Consider the following 13,614-nt stretch of genomic DNA (forward strand, 5'->3'; position numbering starts at 1 on the left):
CCTTTTGTAGTTTCAGCTTCCAGGCAGATGGTAATGTGTTTTGTGAAAGCCCTGAAAGTCTGATTCATAGGATCATTCAGGCAGGGGAATTTAGTCAAGGAACAGCAATGCTGGACAAGACCCTGGAGTAAGTGGAAGAAAGAGACTGAAAGGAACTATTTTGGGGCAAAGCTGCATTGACAGAGTTAGGAATTTGAATCCAGATTTTCATTTCAGAGTTCCTTTTACCATTACTATTTTATGTCTTTTACTTTTTTTTTTTAGTAGGAAGATATTGATTTTCTTATTTTGCTCTAAAATTTTCATGACTCTTTCCATTTTAACCTTGGAGGTATTTTAGACTCTGCAACCAATATGCATAAGTTATATATGTGTGTGTACAAGTTATACTTTTTTCCTTTTTAAAATACTATTTTTTTCTATAATTACATGTTAAGCAATTTTTTTAACATTTTAAAAAAGTTTTCAGTTCCAAATTCTATCCCTCCCTTCCCCTGCCCTTTCATGAGACAGTAAGCAATCTGTTATAGATTATATATGTGCAATCATGTAAAATATTTACATATTAGACATTTTGTACAAGAAAACTTCAAAGAGAATAATAGGCTTCAGTGTGTATTCAGACAATATCAGTTCTTTTTTTGGAGTGGATAGCATGTTTGATGCTGAGTCTTTTGAAATAATCTTGGATCATTATATTGCTAAAAATAACTAAGTTATTCAGTTTTTCATTGTACAATATTGTTGTTACTATGTGCAGTGTTCTGGTTCTGCTTTGCTTCAATTCATTTTAGTCTTTCCAGGTTTTTCTCTGTCCCTATTTTTCAGAGATATGAATGGACTTCACAAGTATGGAAAATTGAATAGTCAGATTTTTCCAATGTTTGATTAGTTTGCTTATTTTCTTCTTCTTCCCTCCTTTCTTTAAAAATTTTTAAATTGTTATAAGGGGTGGTTTTAAAGGAGAGGAAAGCATACAGGGAGAAATTTGTTTTACTTTATTATAGCTTTTTATTTTCAAAACACATCCATAGATCATTTTTAACATTCACCCTTATAAAACTTGTGTTCCAATTTTTTTTCCTCCCTTTTGCCCACCCTCTCCCCTAGATGGCAAGTAATTTATGATAAACATGTGTGATGCTTCTATTCCTATTTCCACATTCCATATCATGCTGTACAAGACAAATCAGATCAAAAAGGAAAAAAATGAGAAAGAAAACAAAATGCAAGTAAACCACAAAAAGAGTGAAAATTCTAAGTTGTGATCCATATTCGATCCTCACAGTCCTCTCTCCGGATACAGCTGGTTCTTTCCATCACAAGACCATTGAATTATCATTGTTGAAAAAAGCCACGTCCATCACAACTGATCATCACATAATTTGTTGTTGCCGTGTACAATGTTTTCCATGTTCTGCTCACTTCACTTAGTATCAGTTCATGTAAATCCCTCCAGGTCTTTCTTAAATCATCCTGCTTATCCTTTCTAATACAACAGTAATATTCCATAACACACATATATTTATTCAGCTATTCTCCAACTGATGGGCATCCACTCAGTTTCCAGTTTCTTGCCACTACAAAAAGGGCTGCCATAAACATTTTTGCACATGTTGGTCCTTTTCTACAGGAAGAAATTTAGATGATATAAAAGTCAAAAGAACTGTTTTAAAAACATTTCAAGGATAGATACCGCTTTGCTTTTATTTTTGAATTCAGAGCAATTAGCCCAGTATTTGGCACATAAGAAGCACTTTATAAAATTCTTTGTGATTGATTGTTTGGGAGTCCACAGGAGAAGAATGAGATTTGTATCAGATAGAAATTGTGACAGTTCATTTTCCTGTCCTTTATTTATTTATTTATTTTTTTAAATTATTTTTTTTCCTGTCCTTTATTTTAAGAAAAGATTCTGATAGCATTTTGAGGAGTGGGTTTTGGAAAATGAAAGCAGTATTCAAAAAGTGCCAATAAAATATCTCTTAAAAAGAAAAATTGGAAGTGAATTACAATAGATAGACTGACAAACCCAAAGATTCTAACTTTTGGGATAAGATTTCATTATTTGATAAAAACTGCTGGGATAACTGGAAATTGGTATGGCAGAAATTAGGCAAGGACCCACACTTAACACCATATACCAAGATAAGATCAAAATGGGTCCATGACCTAGGCATAAAGAACGAGATTATTATTTTTTTTTGAGGTGGTTGATTTTATTTATTTTTTTTTAATTTTTATTTTTTATTTAATGATTACTTTATATTGACAACATTATTCCTTGCACTCGTTTCTTTTCCAATTTTTTTCCCCCTCCCTCCCTCTACCCCCCCCCCCCAGATGGCAAGCAGTCCTTTATATGTTGGATATGTTGCAGTATATCCTAGATACAATATATGTTTGCAGAACCGAACAGTTCTCTTGTTGCATAGGGAGAATTGGATTCAGAAGGTATAAATAACCCGGGAAGAAAAACTAAAATGCAGATAGTTCACATTCGTTTCCCAGTGTTCGTTCTTTGGGTATAGCTGCTTATGTCCGTCATTTATCAATTGAAACTTAGGTCTCTTTGTCAAAGAAATCCACTTCCATCAAAATATGTCCTCATACAATATCGTTGTCGAAGTGTATAATGATCTCCTGGTTCCGCTCATCTCACTTAGCATCAGTCCATGTAAGTCTCGCCAGTCCTCTCTGTATTCATCCTGCTGGTCATTCCTTACAGAACAATAATATTCCATAACATTCATATACCACAATTTACCCAGCCATTCTCCAATTATGGGCATCCATTCATTTTCCAGTTTCTAGCCACTACAAACAGGGCTGCTACAAACATTTTGGCACATACAGGTCCCTTTCCCTTCTTTAGTATCTCTTTGGGATATAAGCCCAATAGGAACACTGCTGTTCCTTTTTAATTTGATGTAATCAAAATTTTCTATTTTGTGATCAGTAATGGTCTCTAGTTCATCTTTGGTCACAAATTTCTTTCTCCTCCACAAGTCTGAGAGATAAACTATCCTATGTTCCTCTAATTTAATAAATTAAATATATTAAATTTAAATAAATTAAAAAGCCTTTGTACAAACAGAACGAATGCAAACAAGATTAGTAGGGAAGCAACAAACTGGGAAAACATCTTCACAGTTAAAGGTTCTGATAAAGGCCTCATTTCCAAAATATATAGAGAACTGACTCAAATTTATAAGAAATCAAGCCATTCTCCAATTGATAAATGGTCAAAGGATATGAACAGACAATTTTCAGAGGATGAAATTGAAACTATTACCACTCACATGAAAGAGTGTTCCAAATCACTATTGATCAGAGAAATGCAAATTAAGACAACTCTGAGATACCACTACACACCTGTCAGACTGGCTAAGATGACAGGAAAAAATAATGATGAATGTTGGAGGGGATGCGGGAAAACTGGGACACTGATGCATTGTTGGTGGAGTTGTGAACGAATCCAACCATTCTGGAGAGCAATCTGGAATTATGCCCAAAAAGTTATCAAACTGTGCATACCCTTTGATCCAGCAGTGTTCCTATTGGGCTTATATCCCAAAGAGATACTAAAGAAGGGAAAGGGACCTGTATGTGCCAAAATGTTTGTAGCAGCCCTGTTTGTAGTGGCTAGAAACTGGAAAATGAATGGATGCCCATCAATTGGAGAATGGCTGGGTAAATTGTGGTATATGAATGTTATGGAATATTATTGTTCTGTAAGGAATGACCAGCAGGATGAATACAGAGAGGCTTGGAGAGACCTACATGGACTGATGCTAAGTGAGATGAGCAGAACCATTTTGATGGAAGTGGATTTCTATGACAAAGAGACCTAACTGAGTTTCAATGGATAAATGATGGACAGAAGCAGCTACACCCAAAGAAAGAACACTGGGAAACTAATGTGAACTATTTGCATTTTTGATTTTCTTCCCGAGTTATTTTTACCTTCTGAATCCAATTCTCCCTGTGCAACAAGAGAACTGCTCGGTTCTGCAAACATATATTGTATCTAGGACATACTGCAACATATCTAACATATATAGGACTGCTTGCTATCTAGGGGAGAGGGGAGAGAGAGGGAGGGGAAAAATCGGAACAGAAGCGAGTGCAAGGGATAATGTTGTAAAAAATTACCCTGGCATGGATTCTGTCAATACAAAGTTATTATTAAATAAAATAAAATTAAAATAAAAAAAAAAACAATAGATAGACTGGCATGCATGGATTACATGTCTATGTCAGTAAGGCCCCAGGGAAGTCCATTAGAATATTGGAGAATGAAAATTTGAAAATTTTTTTCATGTATACAGTGTGTTAAAAGTCCAAGCATGTTACTTTTACTGTCCTTGCTAGAGAAAACATCTTAGGATAATAATTTTTTGCAAACGTTTTCCATTTTTCTTTTGTTTGTTGTTCTCTTCATGAGGGTACTGAGGGTTGAATATTCAAGGGTACCTAAAGTAGGGGAAAATACCCAAAACATCGAAAAAAATTAAGATCTTATACACACATACACAAGTGAGTAAACTATATCCACTTGGTCTCTGGTCTTCCATTGATACAAAATCTTTATAACAACCATCTAAATATGAATCAAAGGCCTCCTTAATGAGGGTGTATGTAGGAAACAAGAAGACTTTCTCAAGCAATATTCAACAGACTTTCTGTGTAACATTTCACAATCATCTGCCAGAGGTAGAGAATTTAAGATGTCCCTGTACTTTTTCCTTATTGTTTACTGGTTATAAAACAAATGTTTATTTGGTAGAGGAAAATAAACCTTGTCAGCCCCTTTTAGAGCAAAGCATCTTTCATCTACTTGTTAAAATCATTTAAAATTCCTTGAAAGGTGTAAGAAGAGAACAACCTTCGTCAATGATCTTCTGTTCCCAAAAACTAGTGGAGGAATAAAGTTAGGAAATGTACTTATGTTCACAAAGGTGTTGGCTACTGTGATAGAGGAGATATAGTGCATCATCCAAATTGAAAAGGTTTTCTGTGATTTGGGAGATTGTCCTGATCCTCCTGCAAGTGGATGGCATTGTACTTATTTCATCAAGCCCTGGAAAACTGAAGAGCCTCTTGGAAGGGATCTGTAATCACTAAAAACAGTTTGGCGAGGGGAAAAAAATGCAGGAAAGACCACATGGTCTTATCCAGAATTCAGAATGAATTTCTTTTCTTTTCTTTTCTTTTCTTTTCTTTTCTTTTCTTTTCTTTCTTTCTTTCTTTCTTTCTTTCTTTCTTTCTTTCTTTCTTTCTTTCTTTCTTTCTTTCTTTCTTCTTTCTTTCTTTCTTTCTTCTTTCTTTCTTTCTTTCTTCCTTCCTTCCTTCCTTCTTCCTTCCTTTCTTTCTTTCTTTCTTTCTTTCTTTCTTTCTTTCTTTCTTTCTTTTCTTTCTTTCTTTCTTTCTTTCTTTCTTTCTTCTTTCTTTTTCTTTCTTTCTTTCTTCTTTCTTTCTTTCTTTCTTTCTTTCTTTCTTTCTTTCTTCTTTCTTTCTTTTCTTTCTTTTCTTTCTTTTCTTTCTTTTCTTTCTTTTCTTTCTTTCTTTTCTTTCTTTCTTTTCTTTTTCTTTTCTTTCTTTCTTTCTTTTCTTTTCTTTCTTCTTTCTTTCTTTTCTTTCTTTTCTTTCTTTCTTTTCTTTCAACTTTTTGTTGACAATACCCATGCCAGGGTAATTTTTTACAACATTATCCCTTGCACTCACTTCTGTTCCAATTTTCCTCTCCCTTCCTCCACTCCCTCCCCCAGATGGCAAGCAGTCCTATACATGTTAAATAGGTTACAGTATATCCCAGATACAATATATGTGTGCAGAACCAAACAGTTCTCTTGTTGCACAGGGAGAATTGGATTCAGAAGGTAAAAATAACCCGGGAAGAAAAACAAAAATGCAAGCAGTTTACATTCATTTCCCAGTGTTCTTTCTTTGGGTGTAGCTGCTTCTGTCCATCCTTGATCTATTGAAACTGAGTTAGAGCTCTTTGTCGAAGAAATCCACTTCCATCAGAATACATTCTTATACAGTATCGTTGTTGCGGTATATAATGATCTCCTGGTTCTGCTCATTTCACTCAGCATCAGTTCATGTAAGTCTCTCCAAGCCTCTCTGTACTCATCCTGCTGGTCATTTCTTATAGAACAATAATATTTCATAACATTCATATACCACAATTTACCCAACCATTCTCCAATTGATGGGCATCCATTCATTTTCCAGCAGAATGAATTTCTTGCTTAAAAAAATTTTTTTTAATCAGCAAAAATTCTTCTTACAAACCAAATAGTCCCTCCCCAATTAAGAATAAAAAGGAAAACAAAATTCCATTACAAATATGTATAGTCAAGCAAAACAAACTTCTACATTGCTTCTGTCCAAAAAAAAAAAAAAAAAAAGGGTCTCACTCTGCCCTTTGAATCCTTCACCTCTCTATCATCATTAGTAGTCTGGAATTGTGGTTGATCATTACACTGATAAGATTTCTGCTTCTTTCAAAATCATTTGTTTTTACCATACTGTTGCCACTGTATAAATTCTTCTAGTTCTGTTCATTTTACGCTGCATTCATTCACGATCATCCAGAGTTTCTCTGAAATTGCACTTTTCATCATTTCATACCACAAAATAATATTCTTTCACATTTACACAGCATAATTCATCTATAACCCAATTTATGAGTGCTCCCTTAGATTCCCATTCTTTGCCATCTCCAGAGTTATAAATATTTTTGTATATCCTTAGAATTTGTTTTAATTAGGACTAATGTAAAGGGCAGGGACTTTGGAGAAATATACTTAAGGCTCAGTATGATTGATTTAGTCCTACAACAAGGTGTTAACTCAGTGGAATTGATAGGACAATGGTTATCTAGTTTTACATATATTTAGTACAAGATTGACACCTGAGATGATATACTTATAATAGAGTACATAAGAACCAATAAAGACATTCCATCTTCATCAGCCTCGTGGTGGCTGGCTTGTCCTCCTTCATTTCTCCACTGAGACCAAGACCTTTTTGAAGTCCCTCCAGAAAATTAGCTGACCCCCAGGCAAGGAGACAGATTGTGAAAAAGATAATAAAGAATTTGGACTTTATCCCTGGCTATTCTCATGGTGACTACTGAAATGAAGGTTGGTCCCAAGACCTCCAGAAAGCAAACCAGAACATTACAGACTAATCCTACAGTTTCACTTCCTGCTGATTCCCTATTTCCCTATTGAGTGAAATGCATTTCTATACCTGAATCTGTGAATGTGTGTGTGTGTGTGTATGTGTTCTGTTTTTTTTTAAATTATTATTATAGCTTTTTATTTACAAGATATATGCATGGATAATTTTTCAGCATTGACAATTGTAAAACTTTTTGTTCCAATTTTTCCCCTCCTTCTCCCCATCCCTTCCCCGGATGGCAGGTAGACCAATACATGTTAAATATGTTAAAGTATATCTTAAATACAATATATGTATACATATCCATACAGTTATTTTGCTGCACAAGAAGAATCAAACTTTGAAATAATGTATACTTAACCTGTGAAGGAAATCAAAAATTTAGGTGGACAAAAACAGAGGGATGGGAAATGCTACTCATTTTCCATAGTTCTTTTGCTGAGTATAGCTAGAACTCTTCATTAATGAACAAATGGAACTGATTTGGTTCATCTCATTGTTGAAGAGGACCACATCCATCAGAATTGATCATCATATAGTATTGTTTTTGAAGTATATAATGATCTCCTGGTCCTGCTCATTTCACTCAGCATCAGTTCCTATAAGTTTCTCCAGGCCTTTCTGAAATCTTCCTGCTGGTCATTTCTTACAGAGTGTGTTCTGTTCTTTAAACAGTTCAAATGAGAGTAAGGTTCAAATGTTAGCTCTTCCCTCACCCTCCTCCTAATTTGCATAGATGTCTTTCACACTTTGATTTTAAGATAATTTTCCCTGAAATTTCTTCTTCTTCTCCTTCTCCCATTCTCCTTCTCCCCAATGTAGTCCTTATTCTCTTTCTTTTCATTTTTCTCTTAGGGTCTGCAAGAAATAACAGAATTACTCTCAGACCTGGTCTAGACCCTTCCTATGACTTCTGATAATTATAAGTAAACATAATGAGAAGGCAAGAAAAACAAAGCCCACTGCAAATATGTATGATCAAACCAAAAAAAAAACATTCCACATTAAAATGTTTTTATAAATGAAATGAAAGTTTTAAAGGGAAAAAATAAGTTATATTGATGGCCAACATTTATACAGTGCTTACTATGTGCCAACTACTGTGCTAAGCATTTTACAGTTATCTCATTTAGCCCTCACAACATCCCTAGGAAATAGGTGCTATCATCCCCATTTTATATTTGAGATAGAGTTTAAATGACTTTTTAATCGTCACACAACTAGTAAATGTCTAAAATTAGATTTGTCTAAGATCAAGTTTTCCTGACTCCAAAGTCAATGTTCTAGTCACTGCATCACTTAGCTAATTACCCCAAAACGAAATGACGATTATAAAGAAAAGAACTGGAAAAAGAATTAACAGCTTGGTACAAGATATATAGATCCTTGCCCAAACTTCACATTCCATGGAAATTAGAATGGACTAAATAGAATCCATGAGACAAGAAAAAGTATTTAAAAACAAAATAAAGATGGGGGGGAGGGAAAGTATCTTACAGCAAAAGCAAAAGACCTGGGAAACAGATCAGAGGATTAATTTAAGAGTCATTTTCTTTTTTTTTTTTTAATTTTTAAATTTTTTATTATTATAGCTTTTTATTTACAAGTTATATATGCATGGGTAATTTTACAGCATTGACAATTGCCAAACCTTTTGTTTCAATTTTCCCCCTTCTTCCCCCCATCCCCTTCCCCTGATGGCAGGTTGACCAATACATGTTAAGTATGTTAAAGTATAAATTAAGTACAATATAAGCATACATGTCCTAACAGTTATTTTGCTGTACAAAAAGAATCGGAGTTTGAAATAGTGTACTATTAGCCTGTGAAATAAATAAAAAATGCAGGCGGACAAAAATATAGGGATTGGGAATTCTATGTAATGGTTCATAGTCATCTCCCAGAGTTCTTTTGCTGGTGTAGCTGGTTCAATTCATTACTGCTCTATTGGAGCTGCTTTGGTTCATCTCATTGTTGAAGAGGGCCACGTCCATCAGAATCAATCATCATATAGTATTGTTGTTGAGGTATATAGTGATCTAAGAGTCATTTTCTACCTGAAATCCATGATTAAAGAAAGGGTTAGACATATTTCAAGGAATGATAAAATAAAACTGCCCAAATCTTGTAGAATGAGAGGGCAAAATAGAAGGAATTCACCAGTTATCTCCCAAAAGAAACCCCAAGATGAAACTCCCATGAACATTATAATCAAAATTCAGAGTTTCCAAGTCAAAGAAAAATATTTTAAATAAAAAAGAATTCAAGTATCCAGAAACCACATCAGCCTTACACATGGTTTAGAATCCACCATTAGGAAGCTTAGAATATGATATTCTGAAAAGTAAGTGATATTGAGTTTCCAAGCAAGAGTAACATATCAAAAAAAAAAAAAAAAAAAAAAAAACCACACACACACACACACAATATAATCCTGGTGCGTATGGAGGATGAATTTTTAATGAAATAAGGAGTTTCAAGCATTCCTGATGAAAAGACCAGAGCTATATAGAAATGTTGTAGTACAAACAGTACTCAAAAGAAACTTAAAAAGGGAAACATGAAGAAACCATTATTAGGAACTAAAGAAGGATAAAATGTTTAGACTCTAATATGAGGAGATGAGACTTGTATTCCCTGAGGTGCCTATCAAGGAGTCTTAGAAAGGAGTCTGATTAGACAGAGAACCTGGGAGTAGTTTTGCTGTTTGGGGCCAGGGTGTAGGGAAGAAGGAAGAAGAAAGATGGAGGAAATTTTCTTAAGTGAATACCTAGAATAAATGTAGATTTATGCAGACAAGGAAGAATAGGGGAATGGGTGACACAACTCATTGTGATCTGAACTGGTAAAATGAGGGGAAAGTGCATGCACACATAGTGGAATACAGAAATGCATTTCATTCCATAGGGAAAGAGCAGGAAAAGTGAAGATAGAAGAGGGGGGAATAAAAGAAAGAGTAAAGTAAGGGAGCGAGTAGTTCTAAGCAAAAACAAACAACAACAACAAAAACTTGAGAATCTACACAAATTATATAGATAACAGTTCTTTTTGCAGTAGCAAAGTTTCGGAAACCAAAGGTGTGCCCTTCAATGAGAGAATAGCTGAAAAAGTACTGCTATATAAATATGATAAAATAGTATTGTGCTATCAAAAATGATGATGGATGTGTTTTTTGTGAAACAAAGGCAGCTAGGTGGGCCTGGAGTCAGGAAGGTCTAAGTTCAAATCTAGCTTCAGACTATATAACCCTGGACAAGTCCTAGTTGCGTGACCCTGGGCCAGTCATTTAACCCCAATTGCCTCACCAAAAAACCAAACCAAAATAAAAATTTTAAGAAACCTAAACCAATTACTTTTAAAGATAGTTTTCAACATTCTTTTTTTAAAATTTTGAACTCCAAATTTTTCACCCTCCTGTTCTATCCTTCCTCTCCCAAACAGCAAGCAATCTGATATAGGTTATACGTGAACAATCATGTTAAACATATATCCACATTATTTATATTGTGAAAGAAGAATCATAATAAAAAGGAAAAAGCGTGAGAAAAAAAAAACCCAAAAAAGTGAAAGTAATATGCTTCAATCTACATTCAACCTCTAGAGTTTTTTTATATTAATAGCTTTTTATATTTTAAAATACATGCAAAGAATAATTTTGATTATATTAAGTTAAAAAGTTTTTGTACAAACAAAACCAATGCAGACAAGACTGGAAGGGAAGCAATAAAGTGGGAAAAAAGTTTAACATCCAAGGGTTCTGATAAAGGCCTCATTTCTAAAATACATAAAGAATGTACTCAAATTTATAAGAATTCAAGCCACTCTCCAATTGATAAATGATCAAAAGATATGAACAGACAATTTTCAGATGAAGAAATTAAAACCATTTCTACTCATATGAAAAAATGCTCTAAATAATTATCGATCAGAAAAATACAAATTAAAATGACTCCAAGATACAACTACACATCTCTCAGATTGGCTAAGATGGCAGGAAAAGATATCATATTGGAGGGGATATGGGAAAACTGAGACACTAATACGTTGTTGGTGGAGTAGTGAACTGATCCAACCATTCTGGAGAGCAATTTGGAACCATGCCGAAAGGGCTATTAAACTTTGCATACCCTTCAAGATTTAGCAGTGTCTCTACTGGCCCCATATCTCAAAGAGATTATAAAAAAGGGAAAAGGACCCACATGTGCAAAAATCTTTGTGGCAGTCCTTTTTGTAATGATAAGAAACTGGAAACTGAATGGATGCCCATCATGGAGAATGGCTGAGTAAGTTATGGTATGTGAATGTTATGGAACATTATTGTTCTATTAAAAACAATTGACAGGATGATTTCAGAAAGGCCTGGAGAGACTCGCATGAACAGATGCTAAGTGAAGTGAGCAGAATCAGGAGATCATTGTATACAGTAACAGCAAAATTATGCAATGATCAATTCTGATGGACATGGCTCATTTAAAACAGTGAGGTGATTCAGGCAGTTTCAATGGTCTTGTAATGAAGAGTGTGGGGACTGAGTGTGAATCCCAACATAGTATTTTCACTTTTTTGTTGTTGTTTGCACTTTGTTTTCTTTCTCATTTTTGCCTTTTTTAATCTGATTTTTCTTGTGTAGCATGATATTTGTGGAAATATGTATAGAAGAATCACACTGTTTAACATATATTGCATCACTTGCTGTCCAGGGAGGGGGTAGGGATAACTATTTGGAACACGAGGTTTTGTAAGGGTAAATGTTGAAAATTATCTCTGCATATGTTTGAAAATAAAAAGCTTTAATAAAAAGGAATGAACAAATAATCGAGAATTATACAAAAAAGAAAAAATACATGCAAAGATAGCTTTCAACATTCATCCTTACATTATCATGGTACAAATTTTTCTCCTTCCCTCTCCTTTTCCTCCTCTAGACCGCAATAATTCAGCATAGATTAAACATATGCAATTCTTCTAAACATATTTCTACAAATATCCTGCTGTGCAAGAAAAAAAAATCAGATCAAAAGAGGGGAAAAAATGAGAAAGAAAAAAACCTCAAGCAAACAACAACAAAAATGGAAACATTATGTTGTGATCCATATTTAGTCTCCATAGTCTTTTCTTTAGATGTAGATGGCTCTTTCCATTACATGTTTATTGGAATTATCTTGAATCACTTCATTGTTGAAAACAGCCAATCCTTCACCAATGACCACTACACAATTTTCTTGTTGCTGTTTACAATGTTCTCTTGGTTCTATTCATTTCACTTATCATCAGTTCATGTAAGTCTTTCCAGGCTTTTCTGAAATCAATCTGCTCATCATTTCTTAGAGCAATAATATTCCATTATATTCATATACCATGACTTATTCAGCCATTCCCCAACTGAAAGACATCCCCTAAGTTTCCAGTAACTTGCCATCACAAAAAGAGCTGCTACAAACATTTTTGTGCATATAGGTTATTTTCTTTTTTTTATGATCTCTTTGGGATACAGACTCTGTATTACACTCAATATTTCCACTGCTGGATAATACAGGTTGCACAATTTTTTTTAGCCTTTTGGGCATAGTTCCAAATTGCTCCCCAAAAGAGTTGGATCAGTTCACAACTCCACCAACAATGTATTATAAATTCCATAGATCTCAATTCCATAGTTCGTTCTTTGTTTGTGGATTGCATTTTCTATCAGGAGCCTTTTGGAATTGCCTTGGATCATTGTATTGCTGAGAAAAACTTAAGTCTATCATTATTGATCATTGCACAGTGTTGTGTTAGAGACTTTCCTTCTGAGAATTGCCATGTATGCCATGTCAGTTGGTAGGGTGGATCCAGGAGGTAAAAAGGGGCTTGGCCTCTGAGGCAGGAGGTTGTGTCTTACATAGGTGTTAGAGCTTTTCTTAGGATGCAGCACTAACTCCAGGTGTCTCCTTTCTGCGGATCCACCTATGCAGTGCTGAGTGGGCTAGGCATAAGGTAATCCCAGAGGAGAGTAAATAAATGACCAGCTTTGCCATAGGCAAGAAAAGATGCAGAGAGAAGTAGAGATGTAGAGAGATTTAGAGATTCAGAGAAAGAGACATAAAGACATACATACATTTGCTCTTGCTTCCTGCTAATCCCTGCTGAGATTACCAATAAAGAAAGGCTGTTTGGCACTTTAACAACAGTCTTGTCTCCATGTTTATCCAGGAAGATTGGTATATATAGTCCTAGCAATCAGTAGCCTCAATGGGAGGTTATAGTGTTGCTGTTATTGTGTACAATGTTCTCCTGGTTCTGCTCATTTCACTCAGTATCAGTTTATGTAGGTCTTTCCAAAGTTTCTGAAAGTATCCTACTCATCATTTCTTTTTTTCTTTTTAGAATTTTAGAATTTTTTATTTAATATTTTTGTTTTCCCCAAGTTGCATGTAAAATAAT

Source organism: Antechinus flavipes, chromosome 1, assembly GCF_016432865.1.
Source record: "Antechinus flavipes isolate AdamAnt ecotype Samford, QLD, Australia chromosome 1, AdamAnt_v2, whole genome shotgun sequence".
Lineage (NCBI taxonomy): Eukaryota > Metazoa > Chordata > Mammalia > Dasyuromorphia > Dasyuridae > Antechinus > Antechinus flavipes.